This window comes from Seriola dumerili, unplaced genomic scaffold (genome assembly GCF_002260705.1).
Source record: "Seriola dumerili isolate Sdu_G_001 unplaced genomic scaffold, Sdu_1.0 BDQW01000068.1, whole genome shotgun sequence".
NCBI lineage: Eukaryota > Metazoa > Chordata > Actinopteri > Carangiformes > Carangidae > Seriola > Seriola dumerili.
Window position 1 is genome coordinate 49,824 of NW_019174323.1, and position 22,965 is coordinate 72,788.

Sequence of the window (22,965 nt, forward strand, 5' to 3'; positions counted from 1 at the left end):
ATTCTTGCGCGTTTCTGCATGGAGACGAGTGGAGGTGTAAACACCTTTTCTGTATCGATCACTACTTTCACACAAACCGCACTCCGGCAGAAGGTTACTGCAGAAGCCTTGGTTTTCTGAATCTATTTTTATTTTCAGGCCCGTGTTCCCACACACTGGACAGATCAGATCACTTGTCAGTTCATTCAGACGTGAAACGTGAATGACAAGCCACTGCTGAGACGCGTACTCGTCTCCCCCTTCGTTGCCTTGTCCTAAGGACAACTTATGGCCGGATGAACTTACATAGGTCGGGTTTCCCTTCTCCTCTCCTTCATCTGTCTTTCTCCGATGTTTTCGTGCGTATTTTAGTTGGTTTTGTCTTCTTTTAGAAGTCTTTATTCGCGGCTTGCCCGGCATTTCTAAAACCCCGCGGTAGACAGCAGCGGAGCGCAGCCAGTCACGTGACGCTTCTGAACCAATCACGTTGTCAGAAACCGTCACCAACCAATGAGATGTTGAGTTTAGCTTCAGACCTACCTTTCTACTTTCATGATCTGTTGCTAATACAAAGGATATGCCCATATTTGGATTTGACAGACATGTGCAGGGGAAATAGAGCTTTCCAACGGTACCACATATGACAGGGCACAGACAAGGCTGGCGGAGCCTCGCGCAGTTTCAAAAAGTTGACTTTTAGTGAATTTAGGAGAAATCTACAGGCGCATCATGGACAAAGTGGAGTGAAATGAACACCTAAATGGGCATTTTGACCATATTTTTTTTACTAGCATGAAAGAAGACATGTAAAGGAAGCAAAATATCACAAAATCTCAAAATTGATCAGCGCTTGGAAAAACGCTGTTTTCATCTACCGTGTCTCGCCTTAACATTTTACAGTTGATTCATAGGTTGAAACTATAATACTACATTTGATCAATGGGTGGTGCTAGAGAGCGAGCAAATAGCGACACACTCTGCCGGAACAATAAACCTCACGGGGACTGCAATACTCTGTGTGACCCCACACACACACACACACACACACACACACACACACTCAGAAAACTGCATGGGGCATGTTTAAATACTGTTTTGAAGCTATTGGTGGTTCACTGTGGGGACTTCAATTTTGGTCCCCACGGTGAAACGAGTCCCCATGGGTATGTATGCAGTCAGGTCAGAGTCCCCACCGGGATAGTTAATCAAGAACACACACACACACACACACACACACAGTACAGCTCTTCATTCTCAGTCTGCAGAGTTCATCTATCACACTGAGAAGTTCTGTGCGACTAAGAGAGGACAGTGTGTCAGGTCCAACCCTTCCCCCAACTCCAACAGGCGGAGGGGTGAGGAGAGTGGGGTCAAAGGTGCGACATGCAGCATTTCACCATCAATTCATCATGACCACATCAATCTGACTGGTGTGGCAGAAAGACGGTGTTACGTCATGTGCTTCCTTTGAGGTCATCCCCTCAGCACTGATGTACCTATATTAAAACAAATGGACTGTTTTTGATCTTTAGACCCTTTTCATGACACTATTGAATTTTTAAGGATTTATTACAGTGTTGAAGTGCTTTAAAATCATTTCAACACTAGGACTGAACCAATAACGATTGTTAGATGATTTGTCTGACCAATCAGATACAGCTTTATTTCATTCAATACACCTGCCTGCATTAGGGCTGCCACTAAAGATTATTATCATTACTGATTGACTGGTATAAAAACTGTCAGAAAATAGTAAAAAAAATCCAAGGTGATGTCTTCAAATGTCACTTTGGATTTTGAACTGTTGCATAAATCTTCCTATCTGATATTTCTTGTGAAGCTTCCCTTAATAATGATCAATTATGTAAAGTAGTTGCTGATTCATTGTTCTGTCAATCAACTGATCGATTAATTGAAAAACTGTTCACCTCTAGTCTGTATAGGTTGTGTGCCAGCTTGTGTTTCACTCGAGTACCTGCAGCTTTAAAGGACCATATAGTCTAAAGGTAGATGTCCATGTGTTGTTTGATTATAAAGCAGGTCTAGGTTCTATATTAATACTGTGAAAATATCAAAGCGCTCAGTCCACAGAGAAATGCACACAGCCTGTATTCAGAAACTGAGCCTTAAAACCAGCTGTAAGGACTTTTGGAACTTTGTGGTCATGACCTCCCTCAGCCACACCCCAAGCCCCGCCCACCTGGACCCATCATCCAATCTTGTAGGATTTGGTTTCTCTGAGTGTTTACCTGAAATATGATATATTTTTATTGGATCGCTTAGAGAACAGTCAGCCTCTAGTAACAGCAGGTCAGTGAGCCAATCAGAAGAGAGAATGCTCTGAGCAAGTCTGAGAGAGGAGATGTAAAACTGCATTGAGATGGTTTTTGGGTCTTAAAACCACAAATCTATCTTCTTATGGATCAACACTTCAAATAAAACACAGGAGAAGAGGAAAATATGGAGCTTTAATTCTGAATTCTAGAAAAAATTCAAATGTCCACATGCAGTCAGGTCCATAAGTATTTGGACAGTGACAGTTTTAAAAAAATTTGTTTCTTACACCGTCACAATAGATTTGAAAGGAAGCAGTTAAAGATGTGATTTAAGTGTAGTCACTCAGTTTTAATGATGTTTAACAAAAATATTGCCTTAAGGAATAACAACTACTTTTATACATAGTCCCCCATTTTCAGAGGCTCAAAAGTAATTGGACAAACAAACCAAATTGTAAAAATAAGCATTATTTTTAATATTTGGAGGAAAATCCTTTGCAGTCAATGACTGCCTGAAGTCTGTCACCAATGGACATTACCAAACACTGAGTTTCCTCCCTTGAGATGCTTTGCCAGGCCTTTACTGCAGCCTTCTTCAGTTGCTGCTTGTTTGTGGATCTCTGTCTTGAGTTTTGTCTTAAGTTAGTGAAATGCTGCTCAATTGGGTTGAGATCAAGTGACTGAAACTGATGTAATGTGCATTGTTAATGTACCCCAGCGCAGTGGCTACACTGTGTATGAACAGGTATACACAGCTTCTTCTTCACATCTTGCGTATAGCCTTGCTTTTGTCCAGCTCTTAATTTTCTTCATAGTTTTTAAATTTGAATTGCAGCTACACATCTGCCTTTAGACTTAGATCTTCAAGCACAGTAGATACATTTCAACCGGATTCTGCAAATTGCTGATATTTTATTTCATCACTTGGAGGAAAAAAAGTGGCGGAGCATCATTCCCGTGGCTCGAGCAGTTCTGCACTTAGGCTCACCTGACCAGATCTTGTTGTGACAGCCTCACACATCCACAGAAGAATGTGAAAGATGTATATTAAAAGATCGATCCAGGGTTTTATGAATCGATGTCAGATTATTCAAATGAAGATCAGTTTTAATTGGAGAATTAATTTTTTTCTTCCCAGCCCTAATGGTATAGCTTATACACTTCAGAAGTCGTTCTGCTACTTTTATCAGCAGTCAAATCATCAATAAACACAAGTGAGCCAGTTCCCTTGGCAGCCATACATGCCCATGCCATAACACTGCCTCCATCATGTTGGACAGATGATGTGGTATACTTCGGATAACGAGCCATTCTGTTCCTTCTCCACACCTTTCTCTTCCCATCATTCTGGTATAAGTTAATCTTTGTTTCATTTATCTTGTTCCAGAACTGGGAAAGCTTTTTCAGATGTTTTCAGGCTAAATCTAATCTGACCTTCCTGTTATTCAGTGGTACCAGTGTGCTTGGATTCATGAAGGCGTCTCTTTATTGTAGACTTTGACAGTGACACGCCTACCTCGCCCAGAGTATTCTTGATTTCAGTAGATGTTATGAAGCAGTTTTTGTTCACCAAGGAAAGAGATCTGTGATCATCCACTTTAGATGTCTTCTGAGGTCTTCCAAGCCTTTTGGTGTTGGTGAGCTTGCCAGTGCATTCGTGCTTTTTAAGAATGTACCAAATTGTTGAATCTCAGTGTCTGACTGAGGTTTATTCTGGTCGAGAATTATTTTGGAGGTCAAGTTGTTTTCCTGGACAAAATCCAAGTTGTTGTCATTACCAAGAGGTGGAGGACGACACTCACCATCTGCTCAGGTCACCTGCAGGATCGACCTCGGCCAATCATGGAAACATTTTGTTTTTGTCTTTACATCTCATCACTTGATGCAGCTTCTTTTGACGAATGGAAATCAACGACACACTCTGGATTCTAACAACATTTCAGGTGCTTGAACAAGTTTTCTTTAAAGTCTGTGGCTCAACATGGAAATCTTTAAAAACATAATTGTAGTTCCTGTTCCGTTGAATCTGTGTTCATGTCCTCAAACTTTTTTTCTGTCGTCACCAATGACGACATAGAGGAAAGGGGCAAGGACAGATTTCCACTAGTCTCTGTAATAGATCCTTGCCAGTCACACATGGGAGTATTTGAAGTGAAAATTGACCACATGCCAATGAACTTGATCATAATTGGCTTGGTAACAGCACAGAGCCCCAATAACCAGAGAGATAAATATACTTTATAGGCGGCGTCTGTGATCACTCTGAGCTCTGTGTGAGGCTGCAGCTGTTGTTTGGGGAACCTGCCTCAGAGATGATGGACTGCTGACATCCGCTGTGTCATCGAAAACAACAGCCCGCCTCGTTATAACTGGATCTTCTTTGTCAAAATGGCTGCTGAGATTTGAAATGGGAGGCTTCCCGGGGCTTCAGATGAATTTGGTCTGTGACCTCCGTGAACAAGGAAAGGATCAATAAATAAGTTGATGGAAAAAGAAATCTAAAACCTTAAATATCCTTTGCACCAGAGCTTTTTCTACAGGACCCTATCAAAGCTAGCTCCCTCAAAAATGCTTGTTGTGGTGGGAGAGACACTTTGTACTCAGGTTTATGTGTTTGGTATCTCAGCTTTATTAATTTCCTGTGACTTACTCCTTACTTACTTCCTGTAATCTTACTCCTTATTCATGTCTTCCTGCAACCAACCAGCCTTTTCTTACCTCTGCCTGTCCTCCCCTAATCTCGCCATCCCTACTCTGTCCCTCCATCCCTCCTTCCTCCTCAGTCCCCCGGGGGCCAATAGTTCCTCTCTGGCTCCCTCTAATTGACAACAGACCATTAAAAGCCCATCTGAGTCTCATCTCACTCGACACACGTGGCATTAGACAGAAAAATGTGTTCTTCATACCTTCAGACTCCAAACTCCATCACTGACCAGGAGAGAGAGCAAGGGGAGGGGGAGGGGTTGATGTCTTTCTGTCTCTCAGTGATGTGTGTGTTGTTTTTGTCACCTGTGTGACTGTGTAGAGGAGGGTCTGACCTTCTGTATTCAAGTATGACGGTATTTTGCAACCTTTGCAATCTGTGCAACTGTCACTCACGTTGCACTTTGTTGAACTTGTCCTAATATAGGACTGATTTTTTTGTTTTTGAGAATATAATTTGATTCTCGTCCTGTTGGGGAAGTTTTCCTCATGAAACCAAGAAGAGTCGTCGTCATCCTGCAGTCCTATCTCTGGTAGAAGTCAAACATGAAACACAGTCACATATAAACCCACATTAGTGTCTCTTGTCTCTCAGTCTCAGACTCCCTCTCTCCTGTTGAAGGTCAGAATCATTTTCTGTGACAGATTTTCAAACTTCAGTCTCTCTGCGCTCATCGTCTGTCACAGCTGTGATTCTCAGCTGTTTGACAGATTTTCTCTCTGGTTCATTTCTGCAGTGAATCTGTCGTTTTCACGTTCCAGCACCCGTCTGAAAATCCTGCAGGTTATACTGGACAAACCAAACACCTTCAGAGCTGAAAAATTCAATATAAAGTGACTGGAAACACTCACTAGCCTCGCATCATTAAGGCTACCAACAACCCATAATGCAACACTCTCTGCAGAAGACTGTGGCTGTGTCCCGGTCCAGGGGCCGCATCTTTCAGAGGACGTTGTCTATGAAGGTGTAGTCCCTCGTAGTTGCTGTTGTAGACCGTGAAGGCCGGATTGAAATGCGACAGTCTGGTCTACGGAGGATTTTCTCTCTGCGCGACCTTGACAACAAGTAACCTTTTCTCCCAAAAAAGGCCCTTGGTTTTAACAGTTGTACTTTTAGCTGTTGAACTGAGCTGAAACACAATACTTACATATAACAGTGTAATCCTCAGGCTCTCTGTCTGTGTTGTGTGCATTCATTACCAGTGCACAATGAATCTTGGGATAGGTTGGGCCATGAAGGATCCACCTGAAAACGACACATTTTTCAGCCACTTTTGAGGGAGCCTTTGAAATGGGACAGTCTAGTTGTGCCGCTGATGCAGTTGGTCTTCAAATGCAGCCTCTGTGATTCACTGATGCTCATGCTGATGTCAAACTGGACTGCATAAAGTTTGGCTTAATTGATAGTTAGCTCGACAGTATTTTTTGCATCCCTGGAAACATCTGTCCCACCTGAGCAGCTTCAGTGAACAACACGCAAGTCACTCCCATCATGTAGATAAGGTCTGTTTCTTATCTTGTATAAAAACCAGTAAAACCAGTGTGTTGTGGGTGACTGAGGAAGCTGTTTGATGTTTATTTGATAGCGTTACAGGTTTTTGATAAAGAAACAATGGGTGAGTCTTTGTGTTAATTGTTAGATATGTCCAACACATTTTGTCTCATATGCTTTATATTCTCCAGTGAAGACTGGAAGTATTGTTGTTTAACTCTTTCAGAAAACAAAGATATTCACTTTACCGTCATGTAGAACAGAGAAAAGAACCTAATTGGCACATATAAGAAGCTGGAGGCAGAAGTTTGTTTGTATTTTTGCTTAGAAACTAAACAATTATTCAATTATCAAACTAGCTGTTCATGAATTTTTTGCAGATTTGCAATTTTTTGGATGGAAAAAACTATGAAATTTAGAACCAAATTTTTTTAAGGAGTCTTTCTTGAATCTAGATGTGACCAAGTCGTGGCACACCAATCCACTAAAACATTTACTTACAGCTCTCTGTTCTCAGTCAGCTGAAAACACGAGGACGTCTCAGCACCTGGATGTGAGTAATTTTCTGACCAACAACCTCTTCAACTCCCCTGTACATTCAGTGGAGCTGTTGAGTGCTTCAGACAGGTAGAAATCTCACTTAATCCACCTGCAAGCTCTGCAGCATCCGTCAAGACAGATGAAGTGGTTCTGACAGTCTTTGAGATCGGCCCTGACAATGACAGGGGTCTCTTAACACGGAAGACCTGCTCGTGTCACACAAGATGAAGACAGTCGAGGAGGCAGAAAACGAAGCAGCAGCAGAGATGGAAACACATCTGAATTCAGAACAGTCGACCGGCGAGGAGGAAGAAGAGGAGAGCTCATGTTTTTCCATGTCATTAAAGCCCGACAGAAGTGAGAGAAACTGCAGAGGAGGAGGAAGAAGGTGTCCAGAGACGGTGATGTTTTTCTTCTCCTTGCCGTGATTTGAACATGAATTGCGGTGAAGGTGAGAGACAGAGGTCTGTGTGGAATAAAACGAGTTTAGCGGCACACTCCTGATGTTGTTGAGGCTCCTCTACCCCCGAGGAATCACCGAGCTGGAATACTAAGACCGCTTCAGTTTCCTTCTGTCTGTCTTCAGGGACTCAAACCTGAGAGACTCAGGCACAACGATGAGCCAGATGATGTCACTGTGGATGATTATTAACCTCCTGACCTGTTTCCCCTTAAATTTCCCATTAAGTCTTCAGCCATAACAGATAAACTGTATAAATCTTGTCTAATGATTCTTTTCGGATCCTAAAGTTTTTCAAGAAACAGTAAGGAGAAGCTTTGTAAAAGATTTCACTGAAGAAATCTGGTTTCCAGTTGCTTCCAGTATGACACACTCTGAAAACCAGTGGTGAAAGAAATATCTTGATCTTTTACTTCTCAATTCTTTTCATTCTTGATTATTCAGCCAATTATTTTCTCGATTAGTTGACTAATCATTGATAAAAATCAAAAAGGTGAAGAGAAAGGTCCACAAATGTCCACAGCAGTGTCTTCAAACTGAACACTTTTTGCCTAAAAATGGCCAGAACTAATAATTGATTACCAATATATTTGCTGATTAATTTTCTGTTGATCAACTCAGGGAATAGTTCTGTAAATGTGTAGTTTGACACTCTTCTTTTCTCTTTATTTCTGATAGTTAGTTGAGACATCTGCGCGCTTAATATGGGGCTGTACAGCAGGTGATTACCCTATTTAGCATAAAGCCTGGAAGCAGGGGGAAACAGCTAACCTTATTAATTGACCATATTTTATGATGTTATATTACATTTCATCACATTACATTATGTAATTTTATAGTACATTACATTATATGACTATATTATATCACATTATATCACATTATATCTTGTATGTTTAATCAGGGCACAAACAAATGTTAACATGACATGTCGTGGTTTCAGGTGGAGTCACATGCTGGAACTGTATTTTGGTGATGAGCAGCTTATTACAGTGACATTATTATTATTATTGTTATTATTATTATTATTATTATTATTATTATCATTATCATTATCATTATCATTATTATTATAACATGGACCTGTATGAGGTTGTACATCAGCAGCTCCTGTACATTGTCTGTCCTGTCTTATAGAAAGGAGGAGGTCTAGCCAGTATTAGCCATCTTTTACTTTGAACAGATACATTTCAGGTTTAATCAGTTCACCACCTGACGTGTCATTAGTGCTTCAAGTATATTTCCTTCTGCTTCCATGTAACTCCAGTGAGTGTGTGTTGGGTTCAGTGTAGAAACAGATGGAAACTGAAGCTACTGCTTTCTCCGCGTCTCCTTTGTAAACACTGTTTTATTCATGCGTCTGGATGCTGTGATGGGAGATGACCAGATTCTGACCTTTTTACTGTGCATGTCGTTCTCTATATTTACCCCCCATCACTTTGTTTGTGTCTGAATTCTCTGTGTAACATTTATCCACTACATATCTATGTATACTTTAAAGCTGTATGACTCCACAGCTGTCAGTGATGATGAGCAGGAAGTGTCTCACCACAGAGTGAAGCAGAGAGGGAGTGAATTCAGACACAGCTACTGTAGCTAGCAGCTCAGTAAAACTGCACCGAGACACAGTACTGCTTTCAGCTGCAAACAAGCTATCAGCATGCTCACAATCACAGGGTCAGCATGTTGATGTTTAGCAGGGATAATCTTTAACATGTTCACCATCTTATATCGGAATTTTAGCATGGTGTAACATTTGCTTATTAGCACTAAACCCAAAGACCAGAGGAAAATTCAGAGGATCACAAATATCAGTGGGATGGGCTGTCTTTGCAAAAACTGTTTTGGTCTCTATAGCTAATACCCTGTTCATGACAACTGTTTATATAACTCACCTGTTTACATTTTATTAAGGCTTAAAGTTATGGAGAATTGAGGGTGTGGCCTCTTGGAATGACAGGTGGGTCCCATCACAGTTGCCTAGCTGCTAGCTGTCTGCTTGGTGTCACCTCAACATCATTTATATCGGACAGATAATTTGACTTGGTGGTCAACTTACTAAGAAAATGATGAAGAATGTTCTCCTCTTTTCTGAGGTGAGGTAAACGCTAATGCTATACAGGGGTTAGAAATGCTATAATTTTATTTATATGTTAGCACTAATTATCAGGTATCAGCGTCTGCACTCACTTTACCTGGCTTGTTGGCTAAGGTCATTAACTAGCTAATTAGCCAGCAAATGAAGTAGCTTAGGTTAGGCTTTGAACAAGACGCCCAGCTGTGCTAACAATGCTAATGGGGGTGTATGCCTGCCACATGGCCCACCTCTTTGCCCATCTTTGGATTAGCTGGGAGTTAGGGGCGGAGTCAGGTACTGCCAAGATGGCGACTGTGGAACAGCTCACTCTGGGCTTGGTCAGAAACCTGTGGGTGACGTCACGGAGGCTATGTCCATCTTTATTTACAGTCTACGGTGGTGGACCAACTAATGGACTTGTGTTGGCTTCATTAGAGAGAGTCCGCTGGTACAATGACTGGAGACAGGGACGGGCTGAAGGAAACTGAGAATGTTTCACTTTTAGTAAGGAACACATTAAATGTTTTATTAACATCAGACTTAAACATCAGCAGCGGCCGAACAAACAAGTGCTCAGCTGTAAAACGCCAAACAATACGGGCTGCGTTTAAGACTCAACTTCCAGCATCAGCACACAGATACAGAAGAAAATAAGTGTTTCTGTTTTTTTTTTTTCTTTCTCCCCTGAAGCAGAACACAACTTGTCATCTCACCAATTCTCTCTGTCCCTTTTGTTTCTTCTTCTTTCATCCAGTGTTCTCCATTTCGCCTCCTTCCATACAACTTCCCATCAATAGCGCCGAGATTGATTCGGCGGAACAATGTGACGAAGCGGCAAGCAGCTTTTCTCCATCAATAGCTCTGTGATTTTAGCTCTTTGTATCTCTCCTCTAATGCTCCTGAGCGCCACGCCGAGCTGCTGCTCAGCTCGTTTTGGGGCGATAAAAGCCATTTTAAAAAAACCTATTCATACTCATTGTCAGCTGTGTGAAGTGTGTGTGGAGAAAGGAGCAAGTAATTCCTTGCTGATCGCCCTCAAGACAAAATACTACAGGTTTTGGGATTTTTGCTGCATTCGATTTTTTTTTACCTTTTTAAAAATACAAATCGGCCTCCTTTCAGCTCCAGGCCTCCTCTGGTGTTTTCAGCCCCTCGAGAGTTGAGGCGTTGTCTTCCTGCAGCTTTGACTGTTGAAACCTGCTGAAATCTACTGCCAGAATAAAATGAGACCTGAGTGGAGGAGCACTCAGGGGGGAGGAGAGATGAGAGTGATTTTAAGAGGTTGAACAGATAACAAGCTGTGAGAGACTTCTGACAGAGGCAGAGATGAACACACAGAGAGGATTATTTATTAGAGATGAATGTGTTTGTCAGAAAACCCTGAAGGTTTCGGTCGGTGTCGCAGAGGAGGCTCCAGGAATCACTGGAAGAACAGCTGGAATCTGTCTCTGTTACATAAAGTCCTTAGATACTAAATCATTTGTTCTTACAATCACTGTTTTTCATATTTATGTTATTGTGCAGTGAGAAAACTCCAAGTTTCCAACAGTCAGATTTAGATTCAGGACAAAGATTTGCACTGGAGATGAAAATTAATTTCTTTGTAGATTTATTTCACATCTTTTGAAAAAATCAACAGTTTTTTAAAGACAGAAGATCTGCATTAGTTACTATGCTGCAGAAAAAAAACATTAGCATTTAAAAGATGAGTTTAAATATGATGATTCTCCATGTTTTAAATTTGTCAGACAGTTTGTCTCTCGCTTGTTCAGACATTCATGTTCCCTAGAGGATGATACTCACTTTGTTGATCCTCTGACTTTTTTCTCTAAGCACCACCATGAGGTTGACTTTTTTTTGGTTGAACTTGCTCCATCATCACGTCAGAGTGTGTCTGTGTCACACTTTGTAACAAAACACCTGCAAAACTTATGACACCCATCAGCCTCAGGTGACGGTGGTTTCTTTTTAGTTTTAGTGTAAAACAACAGATGACATGTGACAATTAAAACACCATTATACAAAATATGAAAATAAACAGAAAGGAACTAGAATTCCACTCAGACTGGTTTCTGGTTACATCCATGTTCATCATATAAAATATGAACCATATGTGTGACATTTTGTCATAATTGCTGTGTGAGGTCTTATGTCAATGTCATATTGACATTTAAGGTGAATTGATTGATTTTCAAACGTCAATCATGTATTGAGTAACACACAAGGAAACGTTCCACCTTAAAAAAGGCCGGTAGCTGCCGGAAGCCTCTGAGCTGCTCAGTGAATTAAATAGCTCACTAGTAAAGATGAAGAGACAGAACACATCCTTTCATTTATCATTCACTCGTGATCAAACTGTTCATAAAGTAGGCAGGAATCTTTATAAGATCAGTTCTACTTGTTATCAATAAGTTATTGCAGTTTATGTTGCTGTGTTTATGTTATGAAACCTTGGCAGGTATATTATCTAGTAACTGTTTTATAAGACCACTCCTCCCTCAGCTGTTCCAACCTCTCCGTAAACCTCGGCCTCTCGGGGCTCGTGGCTTTAATCACCTCTGAGACTGAGTCCTGCTCAGAGCCGTCACTGTTTTTACCTGAACCACCTCAGGCTTGTACTGAGACAACCATGAAAGCACAGCCCTTGGTGATAGTTGTTCCTGAACAGGCGGATTATATTTCTACTGTTGTATATTTTTATTATCTGCTTCACGAATCCAGGATGAGACATGAAGCCACAATCTTCTTCTCAACCAGAAAAAAACTGTTTCGTATCAGGATAAACATTTCTCCACGCTCCGGTAGAGAAAGAAAATATTTCATCACTTTTGAACGTGTGAGCGGCTGTCGATAACAACCAATCAGCCGTGACTAGAGGAGGCTTTCATCACACGGAGCTCTGATGATGTAAACATGTACAACACTGCAGTCAGAGTGACACCGACACAGTCAACATACACACTGAGACACGAACTGCCTGCAGCACAGCCAATAAGCTTTCAAGTGTGTCTGTGTGTGTGTGTGTGTGTGTGTGTGTGTGTGTGTGTGTGTGTGTGTGTGTCAAATGTACGTCTGGTTACGACTCTTGTGGATGTGTCCTGGATTCTGAAGGCTAGATAGAATCAAAACCAGCTTCTGATCGAGTGACTGTGACTGTCAAAGGGCAGAATAATCCAAAAGGACATCAGACAATCAAACTTGAAAGCAACATTCAGGTCTGTCTGCCTCCATTGATTTCAGTTTGTCACTAAAAGGTGTCAGAAGATTTAAAATATCTTTTATAACAGCCTCAAATCTTTTACTGTTCATGGCTGGACAATGTTTTCTTTTGTGATTTTAGCACAAACTGGCTGGAAAATCTGCACCACCAATGTCAAATTCTTCTATTTGTTCAAATTCTGCCAAATTGAGTGCTTGAAAGCAGAGGTCACATGACTCAGTTGCAGCTTTTTCACTGGGCAGTAACGCATCTTCCTCCCTGGTCAGAGTGCTTGGCTGTGAAAACGTCTGACTCCAGACAGAGCTGGGTTAAAGCGTCTGTTCTGTTCAAGCAAGAAAAACCCCTGTTGCTGGCTGTGAGACATAAACATCTCTCTACCCACAATCCCTTGTGTGTGCAGGTTGTTCTGTTCTCACAGCTGGTCTGTGGCTCTCACACTCTGCTGCTGTTCGGTGCCACCAGAGTTCAGACTGTTCTGAACATGAGAGTGGTTTTTATTTACATCTCTCTTTCTCCTTTTTCTATTTTTGCCTTGATTCTTCTGTGCAGTCATCTTTTCTTCCTTTATTTCTTTTCTTTCCTATTCTTTTATTGCACATTTTCAGGGTCTTTTTCCTTGTTGATACAAAAATCACACCAGCTGAAATGTTGGTTTAGGCCTGGTATCTGGAAACAGTTCAGGATAGAGGACATGGGAAATATTTCCAACAACGGGAGAGAGAGAGAAGTAGAGAGAGAGACAGTAACTGTGACTACGAGCTGGTGATAACTGAAGAGCTCAGCATGCTGCACTGTCATGTCGTTTGCCTGTGTTTTGTGCCTTAAGGAGACCTGAATCCAGGTTCCTCAAAGAGGCCTTTCATTAGCGTTTTTCTTGCTTGCTGACGGCAGGAAAATTACCAATAACTTCAAGAGACAAATGTCCGGAGACTCATCGCCCCTTAATGGACAAGTGTCGACTTTTTTCTGCAACACTTCCCAACAAATTTTAGTGAAATGTTGTTGCGTGTTGACCCTCGGGGCCTTGATGTAATGTCACCGTGACCTGAAATCACCTGCGAGTCGCGTCAACAAACCTATCAGTCACTCCAGTCATCAGATCCAACCAGGAAGCCTCCACATCCAACCAGCACGTGTGTCCTTCAGCCGGCGCATCACGTGTCTCATCAGTCACTCGACTCGCAGCCCTTCCGTCCGCCGAGCGAGCGTCTGATCGCTCGGCGCTTCCAGCTGCCATCTGTATCGGACCTCTCGCCGGTCAACGAGCCAGCAAACAAGCTGGCTAATTAACAAGTCCAACAAGAACCCGCGCGGGTGCTCAACAGCCCGTCCCCCAGCTGGCCTGCAGGCGGCGAGCTAATCAGCTGCAGCAGCCAGCCGGCTAGTTAATGTAAAACAGCGTTGTCCCTGTCGATACAAGAGCCTCACTTTCCCCCAAGGCCTGAATTATGGGCTGTTGGAGGTTAACAAGAAACAACGGAGCAAACATCCCCTCCTATCTCCTCCCTCCGTCTCCCCTTCACCTCCTCACTTCATTACCTGCCTAGTCTTCCTTACTCTATCTCTTCCAGTGGCTCAGTCTCCTCCAGCTTCTAATTTATGAACACCGACTCCGAGCCTCTCCTCCTCTCAGTTCCCTTAGCGTCCTCTCTCTTCTCTCTGATAAAACATGGCCCCTGGCTTTTCTGCATGTTCTGGGTGAAATAAATTGACTCGGCTGCCGTCCCCTGCTCCATTTCCCGCTCCGCTCTTGAAGCAACGCCGATCCCTTGAAGCGCTCCCAGTTTATCATCCTATCCGCTGATGAAAACTAACAAAGCGCTTTCGCCTCTGAGAGTTGTGCTTAATGTTAGCTGCTGGTTGGATGGAGACACGAACCCTCAGCTTTAAGGTCGCAGGTTCGATTGCTGTAACACGTAGCAGCTCAATCAGCTTAACCTCCCATCCCCCTCCCTCTGGGTTTGAGGGTGGGTTAGTGTGGAGATCTGCTGCAAATATACAAAGTGCTGCATTGAGTGTTTAACATCAGACCATCTGCCTGAGTCTGGACGGACGTTTCAGTTATAAGATATTCTAGTACCAGAAATGTTCTCCTCTAAACTAACAGTAACAGCTGCAGGAGGATGTTCATTCACAACCATCAGGTCTTTCACCTTTAGCCAATAAACTAAAAATTGATCCTTTTTTTCTTTTTTTTAATTAGTGACTTTACATAATAAAAACAACTGTGATGGGGACACATAGTGGACAGACATGTAAAGACGGTGAAAAGGAAAGTATTGTGGACATTATTGATGTAATATGAATATAATCGTAGGGAGAATGTAATGAAAATAAATTTGAAGGAACAACAATAATTCATTTATATGATATCCTGTCAATATAAAAAAGAAAAGAATACTAATAATAAATCTCAGGACAAAAAACGCTAATATGATACAATAAAATAATATGATATAAAATATTGTAGAATAATATGATAATAACAGTATTAATCAATTAAAAATGATACATTTTAATTGATTAATTAATCTCCCTTCACTTATCTGTGTCCAGGTTGCATTGATTTCATCAGGAATTATTGTTATCATACATACTGTTCATATTTCTAGGTCATCCTCACTGCTTCTCATCCTAGTCCCTTACTTTATCTGGTGTGACTGTGAAGCAGTTTTAAATTTCTTTCTGTGTGTATTAAAAAGGAAGATGCTCCCTGATAAGAGATTAGTATCAGTTTACACTGAAACTTCAGGACTGTTTTAATCATTAAAATGAGAGGATTTCTGTAAATACCTGGTTTTGCATAAATCAAATTCAGGATAATTCTGAGTGAACTCAACAACTTAAGAAACACTTCCACTACTTAGGCAAGTTTATATTTATAGTCATGAAAAACATCAGACATCTGTGAGTCATTTTCTTTTTTTTTTCCAACTTTTGTTACTGGCTAGTTTGCAGCGTTGCTCTTTGTTGACATTGTAATTTATTAATTTAATATGGTAAATGGACATTTATAAAGTTTTCTTTTAGTCTTATCAACCACTCAAAGCACTTTCGACAACGAGACACATTCACCCATTCACTCACACATTCTCGCCCCTAACTCCCAGCTAATCCCAATATGGTCAAGAGGAGGGGCGCGTGAGGGAATCAGCTGTAGAGACCAAAACAGTTTTTTGAACCAGTCTGTAAATAGACATTTCAACATGGGAGTCTATGGGGACTGACTTACTGTTGGAGCCAGACTCCAGTGGCCATTAGAGGAACTGCAGGTTTTGGTTCTTCAGTGTTCAGCTTCATGTTTCAGCCTCGGAGGTTGATGCTTGATCTCAACCCAGCATTAATCTCTCACACACATATTCAGCTGTTAGTACATAGATTCAGTGTTGGTGAGATATGTGGAGCAGGACCCTGAACGTTTGCTTTGTTAATTATCAGGACAGTTTGACTGAAGAGTTGAGGTGTGTGTCTGCAGAGGCTTCACCTGATGATCAGCATGTTTAAAAATAGAGGAGAGAGAGAACGACAGAATGATGAATGGACGGAGTCGGAGACGGCAAAAAAAATGAAAAGAAAGTTTAGTGATTGCCAGGCCCTGATGAACTCTCATCAATCTTATCCACACGCACACACACACACACGCACTCACGCACACACACACACACGCACTCACGCACACACACACACACACACACACACTCACACTTACTGGCTGTGGCTCCTTACCTGCCTGATGAGACAGAGTAATGAAGGATACGCCCTCAAATAAAGATGGCTGACTGTGAACTCACACACACACACACACACACACACTAACACACACAGTAGTATTATTGTACTCTTGAGCTCTGACATTAACTTCCTGTAATATATCCCTTCAACAAACCAAACACTCTGTGATCTGATGGGCGGATATGACAGTTTGGGACGTGTGATATCAGCAAAACAAAACAACAACAAACCAAAACTAAGCATAAAAAAACAAAAGATGTTGGAGCAACATCTGCTTCAAAGTTTGATTATGTGGTCTGAACAATAGTTTTTGTTTAATTGTTCTTTTATAGTTAGCCTCAGGAGGCCCCATAGAAAATGCACCAGTAATAATAATATAAAGGTGAACAGTTTGAAAAACCTTCAGATAAATAATAAATCAGGTTTTTTTAGTCGTTCGTCGGAGTTTGTTTTTCAGTGGAATAGGCTCTTTGTTGCCTGTTGTGACTGTTTTCTGCTGTCCAGCCTTACCAGGCAGTAATGATGGTGTGTTTAATTTGAAGTGGGAAGTTGGAGCCCCCAGTCTTAAAGGAGCTATTTGTAAGTTTTGTCTTTGCTACATAGCCAACATTAGCATTAACAGCGGTTCACTTACCAGTCTAGAAGACGTGAGTTCCACATCAAACTTGTCAACAGCTGTCTCCAGAGGTGGAAAACATACATCCATCCATCCGTCCATCCATCCATCTTTTATTAGTACCAATACTTTAAGGATGACAGTGTTTTAACAAAAGCCATATTTTCATTGAGTTGCATCAATGTGCGACAGCGTGTGTCTGCATCGCTCTGCTTCCGCTCCTGCCGGTATAATGAACGTGTCAACTGTTTTTTTTTTCTCTCATATGCGAGATGCGATATGAGACGAAACAAGACAAATGGCTGCGAATATAAGTGAAAATACATGTCCAGGGCTTGTCAACAAAGAAGTGCAAAAAGCTAAATATGGCGTTATTTCGGTTACATAGCTGAAAGTCAGGGCAAGCCCGTGGACACCACAGAGCCTGTCTGTAAAAGATGCTTTAACCCCACACAGACCAAGAGAAGCAACACGTCCAACTTGGCAAAGCATCTCGCCGACAGACATGCCGACCTGTTTAAAGAATTCGAAGAACGACGAGGTTAGCGAATGTGATAGAACATAATTATATCATGCCCATGCCCTCAAATATAAGTCAAACAAGTGCGATTTATTTTGTGACAAGCGAACTTTTTTCATAATTTGAGTTTGACGAGGCGATTAAGGGCAATGATTACTGTTTATTTTGGCTTTGTCTTTTTAGCTAACTTACCAATGTGTGCTCTATATGCAAACGCAAGCTTCACACTGGTAACGTTAACCTTACCAATTACTTTCAAGCTGCTAAAAAATCAGGCATTCACAAGTATGCAGATCAATATCACCAGTTATAAATGATCAATTTGTACTCAATAAGTACTGCTAATGGTAATCATGGCATGTCATAAGACTATGACCTTAATCTAATTATTTACAATAATACAATTATTAATGTTCTACTAATTCATGGTCAAAAACACACCTATGAAAAAACAAACGAGAAAACACCTAACAGCACATAAACAAAAGTGCTATTTTATTTGATTCCTGCAGCTCGCTCACTCCTGAAGAACACAGGTTTCTTGCAGTGTGTATGGGTAACAGTACATGTGCATGAGAGGGTCTCACACACAGGTAAATGACACAAACACACAGGAGCTCACAGTGTCACACGGACACACGCACACACACAATCACACAAACACACATGCCCACCCCGTCCTCTCCTTTGACGGTCCATTAAAGCTCATTCCTTCTGTGACGACACGGGAAGCGAGGCTATCCATTCTGCTCTCACAGTGTTGTCGGTGGAAGTTAATGATGAGGTACTGGTATGACACGATCTGTCGTTCTGCTGGGGCTCAGATGAGGGATGGAGGAGGAGGAGGAAGAGGAGGAGGAGAAGGGTTTATCACCAGATTCAGACCCTTCCCGGCCGCTTCACTCCTCAGAAATTACTAGAAAAACACATCCTGCTATTTTTTTTTTTTGGACCATTAGGAAGCAGTAATGTGTTGATTCCGGCGTTTTGCAGCAAACGGTCAGAGATGATCCAGATCAGTGTGTGGTCCAGCAGGAAGGAGTCTGAGCTCGGCCTCACCTGTGGTCTTAGATCCACATTAGCAGGTTCTTCTTCTTATCTCTGATGGTTGGACACAAGCCCTCGTCCTGGGCTCTGGGACCTTGAGATTCACTTCATTTTCTGACATTTTACAGACTAAAAGCTTCATCAATTAATAGAAAAAAATAACAGATCAATTGTGATAGATAATAAAAATAATTCTAAATAATCTCCAGATTTCTTTAAATTCAACGTCCCTCTGCTGATGATCTCTGTCTGTAAAATGAAAGTCTGAAGGAAAGGAAAATACATTTTTGTATGAAAGGAGATTTTTAATATTCAGAACCATTTATTGCCTCCTAACCCCCCCGGTATCTCACTGCTGCAGAGGATCTGAGGTTTTCATCTGACTCTATCTGATCACTGTGTCTCTGGAGAGTCTCCTGTCCAAAGTTTTCAGCACTTCCTCTCTGATCAGGGAGCGTCTTCACTGAGGGGAAAGAAAAGTTGTTCAGAATAAAAAAAGCATTAAAATACTTACATTATAGCACAGTATATGGCCAGAAGTATATGGACACCCCTGCTCAAATAGAAAAACCTTCGTCTCTATGTCTCTTTTCTGTTTGAACATGACAAACCTCGCTTCCTGTGCACAAAACCAGCGCCATAAAGAACTAGAACTGGATTTCCTAGTTTGTTATGGAAGAATTTGACTGGCCTGCACAGAGTCCTGACCTCAACCCTCTGTCAGTGTTGGACCTCACTGATGGTTTTATGGCTGAATGGGAACAAATCCCTGCAGCAGCGAAGAAGAAGAGTGGAGGCTGTTGTGGCAGCACATCAGTGAACATGGTGTCACAGTCACATGTTACTATATCACATACGGCTGCAGTTTTCTACTATCCACATATTTTGCTCTGGTGTCCACATATTTTTGGACATATAGTATAGTAAACAGGCGGCTATGATAGGAAGGTCGGTGGTTTGATTCCCAGCTCCTCCAGTTTGCATACAAAGAAGAATGTGGCTCGTGTGTGGAAGCGCTTTGTGTGGTCAATTAGACTAGAAAACAGTTATGAGTGTAGTCTATTTACCATTTACCACAAATGTATATTTATGACGTCTCATAGTTGTTTCTTTCAAAATAGGATCTTGTTTTACCTAAAACAGTCGGAACATTTACTTGCACACTAAATATTCCACTATATATGGCAATATTCTAAATTTAATCTAAACAGCATATTCTGTTTGGATATTCAAAATTTGGCCTCAGTCTGAATTTTGCATTTTCCAATAAGAGTGAGATACGCACGTTATACTTTGGACATGTAAACAGCACATTTGTGTCTGTTTGGCTTTTTACAGCAGTTCGCGGCACATGGCCTCTCGCCTGTTTACAGTCAGGTCTGGTGTGGTTTTTTTTTGTTGTTTCTTTTTTTATAATTAAGGGTTTTTATTATTTCAGACATGGCACAGAACATGGTACAAAATAGCTTCATGAAGTACAAGATGCAGAAAAATAAATAAATCAGACAGTTGAAAACGTACCTATATTTTAACATTATGAAAGACTTAGATATCGACAGGTTTTTGGATATTCAACAACAATCTCTTAATCAGAGTTAATCGTCGTTTGCACGGCTGTGTCAGCCGAGACTCAAAGCAGGACTCAGATGCAGAGATTTTAGATAACAAAAGGTTTTTATTGAATTCACCGGAGACCTCGGACGCGAGTGACAAACAAATGGTTATAAAGCAAAACTAGACACTAAACTCTGACTATAGAGAAAACAATAAACACTCCAAGAGGAGGGAAAAATTAACTCTAATAAAAAGAAACAAACACAAAACGCTCCGTATGGAGGAAAAACCTGCCTATATAAAATAATTTGGCTACAAAACAAAAATCACTCTTAAGAGGAAAAAACAAGGACTATGAATCTAAGCCTAGGATATGAGTTAACAAACAAAAAATCACTCTTTAACGAGGAATAAACAAAGGGCTTTGAATCTAAGCAATGGTAGAAAATTTACAAACAAAAAAATCACTCTTGAACGAGGAAAACGAAGGGCTATGAAATTTAGCTAAGGAAAAATTTACAAACAAAAATCACTCTTCACGAGGAACATACGGCTTACTATGCGAATGGCTGTGGACATGGATCAAGGCTCTGGGGCAGGACAAGGACGAAGACACTCTGGCACAAGACAAAGGGGAACACAGACTATTTAAACACATGGAGGGAAATAGGGGGACAGGTGGAAACACTTAGGGCAATCAGACTGAGACACATGAGGAAGGGCAAGTGACCTGAAACGAGAGGAGAATTACTTTTCAAAATAAAACAGGAAATGACAGGACAAAACAAACCCAAGACAAGACAACCTCACCACGGTGTGACAGGCTGCATGTAAACAGGAATATTAAAGTATTTATTAATAATTATTATACAAATATTAGTTTTCATTTGCCATGAAAACAGCTCAGTGGAAATATTGTTGAAATATTTTTGGAATAAGGACAAAAAGTTGAATATTTTACATAGTGATAATTCAGTGACTGTAATTTTATCATCATTGGTGGCAGGGCTGTAGGGAATATCTTAAAAACTAACAACTACTGAATGGAGATAAAAATATAGGCCTACTTACCATATTTTTTATTTCTATTTGTAAATAAAGTCAAATAAAAAAATGTATAAAATTAAAGCCCATAGCTAATTTTAAGGTTAATTAAGAAGCGATAACTGTCACTGTGAGGTTGTCTGAAGGACAATACTGTGTGTTTTGTGCAGCACTGTGAAGAAAGGAGGAGGAAACGGCCAGAAAATAAAAGACAAACAGATGGAGAGATAGAAACAGAAGGAAGGAATATTTCTCCTTTAATCTTCTTCAAGCATGTACCACATTCCCTCTGGGCCTTTTGTTTCACCTCTCACCTCCACGTATCACAACACAGGACGCACCCACTCGTTTTAACTTTAATCACCAGTGGTTTTAATTAACATCTCTACAGAGCAACAAACCTAATCATGTTTATCCTCATCAGGAAATCATATTTTAATAATGGCAGAGTTGAAACCAGCTGACGGGCTCTGCGGCCGCTCCTTCGTCCGTCCTCTGTGTTCGTATCGGTGTCTCTATTACACGATTGAATTATTAACGAGCCTCATGTACAGAATATGATGCAGTCAGATTTAAGGAGTTTAGTCTGAGTCTGTTTAATGAGTTCAGGACCTTTATACAGTGTCAACAAAATGATTTTATTGTTAAATGACCTTTATGTTCCACCTTTAAAACTGTATTTATGTTGTGTGTGTGTGTGTGTGTTGTGTGTGTGTGTGTGTGTGTGTGTGGTGCAGTCAGGATGAGCCTCAGGGTGGAAGTGTGTGTATGGTGTGATGAGGATTTATTGATTTTAAATCTTATGACAGATTTTACACGTTCAGAAGAAGACAAGGTGCATGTTTGTTTGCACATTTCAGCTCATCAGACACGATCATCGTAGTTTTTATTCAAACAACCTGCGGGGGGCAGAGCTCTGATACAGCTTCATTTATAATGACACAAAGTCAGTGGAATTGAACTTTAATGAACCTTGACACAGGGATTTGGACGCAATAGGAAACATTGTGGTGACAGAGCAAAATGAATGAGCTATTATATGATTGTAAGAAAATAAAGACAAACACGTGATGTATTGCACTATTATTTTGTGATATTGATTCTCAAAAGCTAGATTTTTTTATTAATATTGTACGATTTGGTGGCAGACAGTGGTTCATTTTCAACCACGACTGTTGATGGCAAGTTGTTGTTACTCTTTCCGCAGCCATTTGAACTCTTTTACTCCACATAAACAACGTAAACTGAGACGGGAGTGCGTGAGGGTGCACGCTAACTTAGCAAACCTAGCTAACAGGTAAATTACCACCGACTGCTGAATCTGAAGGACGTTAGCTACCAGATGTGTACAGATTAATTGTTTGGTCTACAAAACATCTATAATTGTAAAAAAAAAAAACGTTTTATGAAGAATTTAAGGATCAAAAAAAGTCGCCACATCGTTGAAGCTGAAACATCAATGTTGGCCATTATCCTCTTGGTTGATTTATCAGTAAGTACATTGGCAGAAACTTAAAACATTTTGACAATTCAATCATTTAAGTTATTTATTTGGAGAAAATGATCGAGTTTCAGTTTCAGATAACACACTGATCATTGTGTGATGTATAACTGCTGGTGACTCTTGTCTTCCGCTAAAAACTGTGGACTAACATTTTACTTTCTTCCTTTTTCCATTCTTAACAGTCTGCGTCTTTTGGGTGAT